Source organism: Cebus imitator, unplaced genomic scaffold (assembly GCF_001604975.1).
Source record: "Cebus imitator isolate Cc_AM_T3 unplaced genomic scaffold, Cebus_imitator-1.0 Scaffold197, whole genome shotgun sequence".
Classification (NCBI taxonomy): domain Eukaryota; kingdom Metazoa; phylum Chordata; class Mammalia; order Primates; family Cebidae; genus Cebus; species Cebus imitator.
The window spans coordinates 2,213,985-2,226,031 of record NW_016107512.1 but is presented as its reverse complement, the minus strand read 5'-3'; the positions used below and the strand labels follow the sequence as shown (position 1 = coordinate 2,226,031).

General features: G+C 52.0%; 1 protein-coding gene across 11 annotated transcripts in view; it reads right to left on the bottom strand.

Moving 5' to 3' along the window:
* The window catches only part of TJAP1 (tight junction associated protein 1), a 29,010-nt gene that overhangs the window by 7,784 nt on the left and 9,179 nt on the right, over positions 1–12,047 (bottom strand). For 8 of the 11 annotated variants that reach the window (XM_037745327.1, XM_037745331.1, XM_037745334.1 and 5 more), the window contains one exon: positions 691–788. The gene's annotated coding sequence lies outside the window, so the exon portion shown is untranslated. Of the gene's footprint in view, positions 1–690; positions 789–8,208; positions 8,681–9,026; positions 9,157–12,047 lie in introns of those variants that run through there. The other 3 variants (XM_037745328.1, XM_037745336.1, XM_037745332.1) reach the window with 2 other exon arrangements.

The following is a 12,047-nucleotide window of genomic DNA, read 5'->3' as shown; positions in this document are numbered from 1 at the left end:
CCTTTGTGGGCTTTGAAGACCTCAGAAGGTAAAACTGCTCTCTCTGCATTAGTTTTCTTAACTCTAACAATAAAATAGCACCAATTTCTTTTTGTTTCTCTTCTTTTTTTTTTCAGAAAGGGTCTTGCTCTGTTGCCCAGGCTGGAGTGCAGTGGCGCAATCTTGGCTCACTGTAGCCTCGATCTCCTGGGCTCAAGCAATCCTCCTGCCTCAGCCTTCTGTGTAGCTTGGACCACAAGCATGTGCTACTGCACCTGGCTATTTTTTGTAGAGACGGGGTCTCACTTTGCTGCCCAGGCTCAAACTCTCAAGCTCAAGCAACTCCTGTCTTGGCCGTCCAAAGTACTGGGATTATAGGTGTGAGCTACTGCACCCAGCTAAGAATAGCACCAACTTCATGGGGTTGTCGTAAAGACGATGTAAAGCACCTAGAACATGCTGAATAAATGTTAACTAAAAATAAAAAATCATAACCAAAAAATATGAGTTTGGGGATCCAATCCAGGATCCTCAGTGGGAGTCTCAAAGCCCAAAAGAGCTCTCTGGCCTTGGCCAGTGACAGCCAAACCCCTGTGGCCTCTACCACTCTTTTCACCAGTCCCCACTGAGAGAGAACACTTGCCTGCCCCATCACCTGCCCCTCCCCAGAAGACAGCCAGGCTGAGGGCACAGGCCTCATCGGGGACATACCGTCTGTTTGTCGGCAGCTCTCTCTGTTCCGCCGTCCGGGAGTTAGCCCTCGGCTCTCCGCATCCCACGGCCCCTCCACTTCCTTTAGCCAACAGCTCCTGAAACCAGAGAAGGGAAGAAAGTGGAAACCAGGTGTCAGCCGCCTGTCTGTCAGTGCCACAGGCCTGCCTGCCCAGTCTGGGACCCAGAAGGCCCCCTGGGAGAACCAGGGCAGGAAGGCCATGAAACAGGGGGCCGGAGGGGAAAGCAGCTGGAGCAGATGACTGGAAGCACTGGGTTCCTGCCTTTCTCCATGGCAGTACTGTCACAGGTCCAGATGAGACAGTGTGTCTGTGTGTATGTTCATGGTCTCAGTACATTGCCCAACTCTGGAATGGGTCTGGTTCCATCCTATCCCTACTCCACATCTGTCCTCCTCATCTCCCAGGCCTCTCAGAGTTTGGAAACTAGTAAGGGATTTGGGGAACATGGGTTACAAATGAGAACATCAGGAAAAAGCCTCACAGAGATCCAAGAAGATGGAGAGAGAAAATGATGGAAAGAGAGCGCCCAGCATCTCCAGAAGGAGGCCCAAGGCTATTTGGTGTACAAGGATGGTCAACAGCCTTTGCAATGAGAAGGCGTAGGGCTAGGAGAAGAAATCTGAAAAGGGAGCAACACAGAGCGGTAGTTTTCAGCCAGGCAATTCTGCCCACCCTCCTTCCCCAGGGATGTCTGGCGCCCACCCTCTTTCCCCAAGGATGTCTGGCAACTGTCTGGAGACATTTTTGGTTGTCCAAACCTGGAGGGAAGAAGTGCTACTGGCATCTAGTGGGTAGAAGCCAGGATGCTGTTGGTCATCCCACAACGCACAGGACAACTCCCACCACAAAGAATTCCCAACAGAAACTGTCCAGAGTGCCAAGGCTAAGAAACACTGGTGAACAAAACCCCAGTCTGGGGAGCTGGAGACACCTGGGCACCAGGATCAGCGCTGACACCACGGGGCCCTGCGTAACACCCTTTCTCACTGGAGAAGCCAGTTCCTTATCTACACAGAGGTGGCTGGACTGCGTGGCCTGTGAGAGCCCCTCCAGGCTCCTGAAGTTTAGGGATGGGCCCACACCCCTCCCCGGCCCCCACCTGTAATAAGCTGGGTTGCAGCACGGGGGCAGCAGCCACCACCATGATCAGGCAGTAACCTCAGGTGGCCTTCTGGGCAGAAAAAACAATCTCTTCCCGCCCCCATCAACCTAAACAGAGCTGGAGACTGAGGGAAGCCTTGCGGGCTAAAACATGTGTTCCTACTGTCGGGACATGCCCTGGCCATGACTCCTGTCACATTCCAACAGGGCCTGGGGCAGGAAGAATGGTGGCAACAAGAGCCAGGGCTGCAGGGCCTGGAGTGAAGCAGCCCTCCCTACAGTAGGATTGCTGGACACACACAATCAATCCCACCATAGGGACGTCTGCTTCACTCCAGGCCCTGCAGTGACTCCTGTCACATTCTAACAGGGCCTGGGGGCAGGGAGGGTAGGGAAGCAGGAGTGGTCTCCCTCCTCTGTCTGGAAAGCCTGTGCCCTGGCTTGGGGTTCTGTGGGGAACTGGGGTGTGGCAGCACAGGCACGAGCCGCCAGCCTCCTCCCCCTGACAGGAGGCAGAACGTGTCCCCACAGGGCACATGCAGCAGGCTGTGTCGGCTGACTCCCTACACAAGAATCCGGGTGGGCGGGCCTGAAAGGACGGCACATTCCCGGGGTGTAGGGAGCAAACAAGTCCCCCCTACAGGTTCCCTGGGGCTGCCCCTCCAGAGGGGCCCAGGGTGGGTGCTCCTATGGCCTGAGGGAGAGGCCCAGAAAAGTCTCAAACCCACCTGGATATGTGGGTTCTGATACTCAGACAGTAAATGTATGGGGCACATCAGTTGGAAAACAGGGTAGGGCGAGAGAGGTGAGCAGTCAAGAGCTTCTACAAAATCAAGGGGTAGCTCCGAGAGTTGGTCTCTGCCTTACCCCTTCTCTACAGAGGGCCGGGTCCCGGCTCCCTTCCCCCACATGCTCCCCAGTCAGCTGAGGAAAGCCCTTTCTCTCTGCAGGCCCCTTTGTGCGCCCCTCCAATTTTCCCAACCGCCTCTCTATTTCCCTGTCCCTATGCCTGCCAAGGCCCATGCTACCTTCTGGGGACTAAGACAACTGCATGAACTGCGGTGGGCAGGGAGGATGCAAACATGCTTGTGTGTCCAGCAATCCTACTGTAGGGAGGGCTGCTTCACTCCAGGCCCTGCAGCCCTGGCTCTCGTTGCCACACATCCTATAGCTCATCCTGCCTCACCCTGACCTCAAGCCCTACTCCCTGGCCCTATAGCACATATTTATCCCCAGGGCTTCCATGACCAGAGGCGATCTGGCTTACTAGGCAAGGAGTACCCTGAGAAGGTGGCTGGCAGTCGGACGGACAGTAGATGCAGACACAGACTCTCTGGGGATGGGGGTGGTGGTGATGGGAGGTTATTCTCTCCATCAGAGCCTACTCTCACACACATCCGAGTTACAGGGACAGGAAACCACTCCCAACTAGGGAAGCAGAGGCAATGGCCACTGGGAAGACAATCTACCAGAGAGCTCATGAAGTTCCTCAACACCAGGCTGTGAGGGAGACCTGGACCACTGCCTGCCCTGTGTCCATAAACACAGGCTGTGCTGGACACCCAGGCCCTAGCTCCAGCTTCTGAAACCTGCTGAGTGCCCCAGATCCGGCCCATGAAGGGCCCACAGTTCCAGCAATGAACTGGAATACAATGGGCCTAGCAGCCCACAGACCTTGACGGGAAGCAAGGAAGGTGTGCAGGGAAGGTCTGGACAGACCCGAGGAAGACAGTGATACAAGGTGCAGTGGACAACAAAGAGAGAAGCAGCAGGACACTCGGCCTGCAAGCTGGGAGAAGGTAAAGCGGTAAGGCAGATGGCATCAGAGAAGTCCCTCCAGGAAGACTCAGCTACCAGGTGTAGCCTCCCCTGGCCCTGGCCACATCTCCTTCACCCAAAGGTTTCCCAAGTTGCCTTGGAGTGTTTCAGCCCAAGGAGGACTCCCAATCCCATGCAGGAAAGGAAAGGTTCTAAAGGAGAGCAGATGGACAATCAGAATGGGCCACAGACCATGATGAGCGACGGACCCAGAGGCTGTCCTTGGCTGCCACTCGCTCATCGTGGTCCGTGGCCCATTCTGAGTCCATGGCCCATGCCGAGCTGGCTCCAGGGTACCACCAATAAAACGGGCTTCTGGGCTGGGCATGGTGGCTCACATCTGTAATCCCAGCACTTCAGGAGGCCAAGGCGGGCAGATCACCTGAGGTCAGGAGTTCAAGGCCTGCCTGGTCAACATGGTGAAACCCTGTCTCTACAAAAATTGAACCCAGGAGGTGGAGATTGCAGTGAGCTGAGATCATGCCACTGCACTCCAGCCTGGGTGACAGAGCGAGACTCCATCTCAAAAAAAAAAAAAAAGAAATCAACAGGGAAGAATCCCACTCCCACCCCACCCCAAACCAAACCTGAGCCTTGAGGAACTGGGGTAGACGACTCGGTATGTGGGACTACCAGATCATGTGCTGTGTCTGTTCTGTAAGAACAGCTATGCCCTGGGAGAATGGCTGAGGCTTATAGGTTAAAACCTCTCGCTGACCTAGCATGGCCTGGGGCTCCTCAGGCTGGACCTGCAGGCAGTGTTTGAGGGAGACACCCAGAGTGGCAGCAGCCCTTTCCCATCCCATGAAGGTGAAGTGAGAAGGGAAAGGGGCTCTCCTCAACCCTCCCTGCCCCTGCCTCATCCTACCCCATCCAATCCCAGTTTCTGACATGCTCTGCATAGCATTCATTCTCCACTTACTCAAAAATCAGTTCAAAGGACAGACTCTACTTCATATCTGCTGGGGTGGAGAGAGGGGTGATAGCTTCCTAATTGCCATGTTGCAATTTGCCAGTCAGTGCAGGCCGCCTGTTGCCGCCTGCCCTGTAATAAATACAGCCCATGGGGCACGAATAGCTGCCTTCAGAGAACAAAGTCTACTTTCATTAGAAATGGGACTCGGCACGCACAGCGGAGCTGCACTGTGAACCCTCTGAACAGCCAAGCAGAGTGTAGACAGATAGGTGTAAGGCGTGATCTGCACCAGAAGCTGGCTAAGCAGTGTCCTTTAACAAAAGGACAAAAAAACGTGCCAAGCACCACTCAGGAGATGGGACTTACACCTGCTCCCTTTTGTGGGTACATGTATTTGATCAGGGGCTTCCACCATGGTGGAAGATTGCTGTTGCTGGAGACGGAGTGGGATGAGAGAGAAACCTCTTCAGAATCCTGATGTTCCCAACACTATCTTACTGTCCCCAGCAAGCACCCACAGAAGCAATAGCAAAAAGGTTCAAGCCCAAGAGCCAAGGATGCCGTCCCACGTTCCTTCTGCCATCCTTTCTGGGGTTCTGCCTAAGACTCAGGCAAAGTCAAAGGTATAGAAGAAGAAAGGAGCTCCAAGCATCCACCCTTCTTCAACCTGAGGCTGAGGCGACCCCTTCAGCACCGGCCCAGGAGACAGGCACAGGAATCCAAAGTGCATATGGTTCTTCGGCTTTTCCAACTTGAGCCTTCCCCACCAAACATCTCCAGCTCTCCAAGTTCTGCACTACTACCTCACTCCACAACTCTCCTGATCCTGGAGCAGCTGCCCTACCCTAGAGGGCAACTACCTCCCTACTCTCCACATCACCAATACCTACTTCAGGTAATTGTGTCCCCACCAGTTTATCTGGGTTCAGATCATTTCTCGAACCTACTAGAAAGCCTTGCTGCTGTCAATGAATCAATGAAGCAAGAGACCTTGAGGAGTCAATGAACCCAACCTTCTGAATCAGGGAGGGCCCACACATCACCATGAAAATCATCCAAGCTCTTCTTCATAATTCAACTAGGCAAAGTCAAACGGAAGTTAGTAATCACTACTTTTCAAATGAGGAACACCCTGGCCTGTTTCAGAATACACCAGCTGTGTTGTATGCCGCCTTAATTCCCTTGGAACCCAGCAGGGTATAAATAAATAATAACAATAAATACAAGCCCTTCCTAAAGCCCTTCATCAACCACTAAAACACAAATGTCTGATCACACAGGGACTGGGGCCTCCCCCTCAGGAACTGTTCCTGAGCTGTAAGCTCTGGATGTGGAGTCTCTGAACTCTGCAAGCCTGTGGCAAGCTGTGCCCCAGTGGGGGTCAGCTACACTCCCGCCACACAAGTCTAGCAGCTTCTCAAGCCTCTGAAATCCAGTCTCTACTTCCAACTGATGTCCAAGGAACACAAAGGGCCACCCTGCAAGGGTCAGCCCTGGAACCAGGTGACCTGGCCTTGGTCCTGGGGATTGCCCGTGAAGATCCCCACCCCCTGCACCATTAATACAGCCCCTCTCCCAGACTGCCTGTGAATAGCAGAGGAGTCCCTCAGCACAGTGAGCTGATCCCACCAAAGCTGGGTTCAGCCTCTCCCACATCATCCCCAGGGCACCCCTCCTGCTTGCCACCAGCCCCCAGTTTCCGGCATGCAGCTGTTCCTGAGATACATGAGCAAAGCCCTCAGCAATCCCGGGCGCGTGGCAGGCAGGCAGCCAACAGCTCACGGGGTGGGGCCCGGGCAGAGGTTCTGCTCTGGGCCGATGATGAGGCTAGAAGATGTCAGTCTGTGCCCAGACCAGCCCTGCTGCCCCTCCAACAGCTATGCGCCACCCCTCTGGGCAAGTACAACCTCACCCTCTTGGGACAAGCTGCCTAAAGCCCTGATCTGGCCTCCTGCCTACTCTAAACCAAACAAATTGACAGGGTTTTGAAAGCCAAAAAGAGTGAGAATTATTCTGCCCCAGAGTAATCCTGAGGACTCAGGGCAAGGGCTTGTAACCTGTGAGAGCTCACCTGGCTCCCACCTGAGCAAACACTTCAAGGCTATCCACCTGGCCTCACATCCAGACAAACACTTCACAGGAACAAGAGGCTAAAGAGCCAGACAAACCAATCCCTCCCCACCCCCCCAAAAAAGAGGGCAAGAAATCCCAAGTTCATAGCCTGCATTTGACATTAGACCCCATGCCCTCTCCTAACAAAGGCCAAAGTGAAGGAACGGCCCTAACAGGCCTCAACTCCAGGCCCTTTTGCTTTCCTGGTCAGAGCCAAGTCAAGAAACCCTCTAGCTTGTTAACTCCCCATTTGGGGTCCCTAAGTATCTCTGCATTACTGCTAGTCCCCATGAATAATATATAGTACTACAAATGTTTATTTGTACATAGTACATTCATATAAAATAATACATTATAAGCTCAATCCACATGCATATAAACAGGTATTCTTTATTAATCAACTATTCACTATTATTATTTTGAGACGGAGTCTCACTGTGTCACCCAGGCTGGAGTGCAGTGGCGCAATCTTGGCTCACTCCAATCTCCGCCTCCCAGGTTCAAGCAATTCTCCTGCCTCAGCCTCCTGAGCAGCTGGGATTATAGCCATGCACCACCATGCCCAGCTAATTTTTGTATTTTTAGTAGAGACAGGGTTTCACCATGTTGGTCAGGCTGGTCTCAAACTTCTGACCTCATGATCTGCCCGCTTCGGCCTCCAAAGTGCTGGGATTACAGGCATGAGCCATTGTACCTGGCCACATTCACTATTATTAATCATATAATAAAATTCATTTCCACATAGATATTGATCGATACTATACATCCTTAATATTACATAGTACATATATTCATTTATCAAACATAGCACATTTTCGTCAAGATATTTCGTGTTGGGCCAGGCACAGTGGTTCACGCCTATAATCCCAGCACTTTCGGAGGCCAAGGCGGGCGGATCACCTGAGGTCGGGAGTTCAAGGCCAGCCTGACCAACATGGAGAAACCCTGTCTCTACTAAAAATACAAAATTAGCCAGGTGTAGTGGCACATGCCTGTAGTCTCAGCTACTTGGGAGGCTGAGGCAGGAGAATCACTTGAACCCGGAAGGCAGAGGTTGCAGTGAGCTGAGATCGTGCCACTGTACTCCAGCCTGGGCAACGAAAGCAAAGCTGTCTAAAAAAAAAAAAAAAAAAAAAAAAAAAGATATTTCTCGTCAATATGGATATCCCCTACCAACTTTGGTCTCTTAATCTACCAACCTCCAAGAAACCATCATCCCGCTTGGGAGTGCTACCTTCCTCACTCCGGACCCATAACACACCCTCTCCCATTTACAAGCTCCCACCCCATGCTGGTAGGCTCCTGTCTCCTGCCTAGCTCAAGGGCAACAGAATCCACTAAGACAGCCTTCAGGTCTCTAGCTCCCCTGTCCAGCCTCCCCAGCACTGCACTGCCTCCAGGGGTCGGAACTACAGTCTGTCTAGGGTGACTTGTGTGGAACACAAGGAAACAACAGGCAATGGACTTTCTCATGATCCCCAGACCCGCCTCTCCTTCCCAAGCCTGGAGGGAGAAGGGATTGTGTGGGAGATACCAGGCTGCACTCACCCATCAATCAATCCGAAGCCAGGATCTTTTCTAAGCCCAATGTGGAATCGAAAGCCAGGTCCTGCCCTGACTCTACTGAGGCGCCCTTCCCAGTTTTCATGGCTAAAGTCCACCTGAAGCTCCAGACGTGGAAGGAGGTGAAGGGGCCAAACTCCATCTCCCAGAGCAACGGTCGTCAATGGGAGTGACATCTCACATAGGTCCCTGGTTCAGGGTCCCAGCATTCAGTTTAAAAGTAGCTTCACTCTTCTGCCCAGGGAATTCCCCAGAACCAGGCCAAGGTTTTCCTCTACCTCCCCAGTCCTAAAGAGAATCCTGCAGCTGATCCTAACTTTTTATCCTAGAGCGGAAATGATCTGGTCTAGAAGAAAATTCCCTTCCCACTCTAGTTCATTTGTCTCTGAGGCGTGAAAAGCAGCAGCAGCATGGTAACTGAGGGATCTTCTCAAACTCTGGTGCTAAAAGCACAGATTCAACAGAAACTCCAACCACCTCTATTTGAAGAGAGAAGTGAAGAGCGTGCTGCTGACTTGGGGGAGGCTGACAGTGAGGGGGAGGGCATGGAGCCCAGCAGTAGGATGGTGATGGGCAGGTGGCTATGGAGCAATCTCCATTTCATGGCCGTGAAGGGGGCACATCCCCACCCACAGCAAGGGGAGACTGGGAAAATAGAGGGACCTGGTAGTAAGAACAAGACAGCAGAGGAGATAGCGTGGTATAAGCTAAGGAGGGAGGCCGCCAGGCTGCGGGGAGGGATGGAGGACAGAGGCCCTGCTGGTGGCACCCAGGGCAGGTTAGCTGGCCGAGGTCAGACTCACAGGGTTAGTGTCTTCTCCCCAACCAGCCAGCTCTCCTGGTTAGTGCAGTTAGCGACAGACTCATGGCAGACGCCCTTCAGGCACTCCATATAAACAGACAGCTTGGTTTGTGAGCAGCCCAACTCCGGAGCTGCAGAGAGAAAGCAGAGGAATGCCAAGCTGCAGGATGCCCAAGGGGACACACTGCACTCTCCTGACGGGAAGCACTGCAGACTTACCACCAGACCCTCAGGGGCTTTCTTCCATCCAGAAATCATGCCAGGCGGAAGCCAGGCACTCCCCCTGCCAACCAGTGAGGCCAGCTTGCTGACCTCAGGCAGCAAGACTCTCTGGTTGGTCAACAGGGAGAACGGCTGTTGGAGAAGGGGCTTAGCTCCTCTATCTCGCCTGTTACCCAAACACTGCTGCCAGGCTGCACCAGGGCTCTGAAAGCTAGGCTGTAAGAACAAAGCCACCCACAGCTGCAGCTGCCACCCATCCCACACTGGTGCCAGCAGAGTCCATCCCACCACCTCCCACAGGCTCCGAGGAGCTGGGAGAGAAGCAGCCCAGGGATCAGAGGCTATGACAAGGGCTGCGTCAGAAAGCACAGTACAATGGGGCAGTGTGTGCCTGGCCTAAAGCTGGGCCGGTCAACAGTACAGGCCACATACTACCACCTTACAGTTTCTCAAAGGGCCAGGTGATGGCACTTCCCAGGGAGCCAGCCCCAGAGAAGCACGACTCCCCAGACTCAGAAATCAGGAATCCTGATCCCTACTCAAGGACACTCCTGCCAATTTCATCTCAGAATCAAAAACTGTCCCTCAGAGACAGCCAGGGTGCCTGCTGTGGCAAGACCATCTAGCAAAGCTTCTCCATCCCTCCCAGGGGGCCAGCCCCAGAATAACTCATTCAGCTGGAAAGGAGGCTGTAACCAGGCTCCTGAGCAGCTCCAACAGGGACTGTTCCACTCCTGGGTCACTTGTTAAGTGAACAGAGAAAGCTGAAGAAGAGTATACATTAGTATTGAGTTGTGGTGAGGAATGTCTAGACATAAAAATACTATTAGAGGCCAGGCATGGTGGTTCACACCTGTAATCCCAGCACTTTGGAAGGCCGAGGTGGGAGGATCACCTGAGGTCAAGAGTTCAAAATCAGCCCAGGGTTTGGCCAACATGGCAAAACCTTGTGTCTACTAAAAATACAAAAACTTAGCTGGTCATGGTGGTGGGCGCCTGTAATCTCAGCTACTGAGGAGGCTGAGGCAGGAGAATTGCTTAAACCCAGGAGGCAGAGGTTGCAGTGAGCTGAGATCACACCATTGCACTGCAGCCTGGGCAACAAGAGCAAAACTGTCTCCAAAAAAATAAAAAATAAAAACTATTAGAAGAAAGGTACATGATAAATGGTGAACAGTTGTTCCCTATCTTTGGGGAAACAAGTCAGGCAGGAACAATGGGAAAAGAACGGGAGGATCTTTTTATTTGTACACTTTTCTGTATGGTTAGTATTTTATACAAGGGACATATGTTTATGGTGAAACCAACAGTTCCTAGGCAAGCAGATGAAAACCCTGCATCTACACTGTGCTTTACCATTCCAGAAGCACTTTCCCTTCCATGATATTTCCTCTGATGCTTATGGTCCAGTGAGGCACAAGAATAGGGAGCTCTCCCATTGTGAGGGTCAGAAAGGGCAAGTGATTTGCCTAAGACCACAGGCAGAACTGGGACAGAACCCAGTGTCTCCAATGCCAGTACAAGGCGTGGAAACCTCTCTTTTCCAGGAAGCCACAGGAAAGCCAGGACAATTCTGCCCTGATATGAAGACCCTTAAAGACTTCTGAGCTTCGGTTCCCTACTTGGGCTACCTGTGAACGTACAAAGAGGCCACCTACCACTTGGTACCCAAAATGATAAGCAGAGTTTTATCCTATTGGTTAGCTGAGTAGAAGTGCAGGGTTTTGGGGTCTAGGATGGCTTCTCAGTAGGCGGATCCTCCCCTCAGGGGATGGGTACCGAGTTCCCTACCACAGCACAGAAGCTTCTCACAAAGAAGGGCCATGCCCTTTATAAATTCTAAACGTCACCTAGCACACAGTTGGCACTTACAAGATAGTAACTAACAAAGAAGAGGTCCCACCCTTCTACTCAGGGCCAGTCAAGGAGACTTAGTTCCCTTGAAGCCTAAGATATCCAACGCAATCCAGTCTGGCTGGTTCACTCAACCCCCTCTCAAATCTGCTTAACATACAATACAGTTTATTATGCCAGCCAAGTTCCATCTGCAAAGACAAGCCACAATGCAATGTACACTCTCACACCCAGGGACAAGGAAGAGAACCCAGGGAAAACTCCTTCAGTCCATTTTTAGCTATTGGTTTCATCCTTTTGATTCATCTGGGCATTAACGAGGTTGTAGTAAGCTCTGGCTGTGAGCACTGAGCACGCCTTGATGGGACTCGAGATAGGACCAGAAAAGCAAGCAGGTTGCAGCGGGCACTGGAAAGGGCAGCCTAAAGAATTACAAAGAAGCAGCCACCAGCCAAATACCTTTTAGGCTAATTAGGCAAAAAAAAGCTACTGGAAAGCTACTGGTGTATACCTCACCTCCTCCTTTAACCCCCTCCTGCTTGCTCAGGGATGTGTTATTAGAACATAAAAAGGCTGGCTGGACATGGTGGCTCACAACTGTAATCCCAGCGTTTTGGGAGGCTGAGGTAGGCAGATCGCCTGAGGTCAGGAGTTCGAAACTAGCCTGGCCAAAATGGCAAAACCTCGTCTCTAATAAAAATACAAAAGTTAGCTGGATGTGGTGGCATACGTTATTAGTTATAACTAATAACACGTTATAACTAATAACATGTTATTAATTAATAACATGTTATTAGTTATTATAACTAATAACAAAAGTTAGCTGTAGTCCTAGTTACTTGGGAGGCTGAGGCACAAGAATCACTTGAATCCAGAAGGTGGAGGTTGCAGTGGGCCAAAATTGGCTCACTGCACTCCAGCCTGGATGACAGAGACTCTGTCTCAA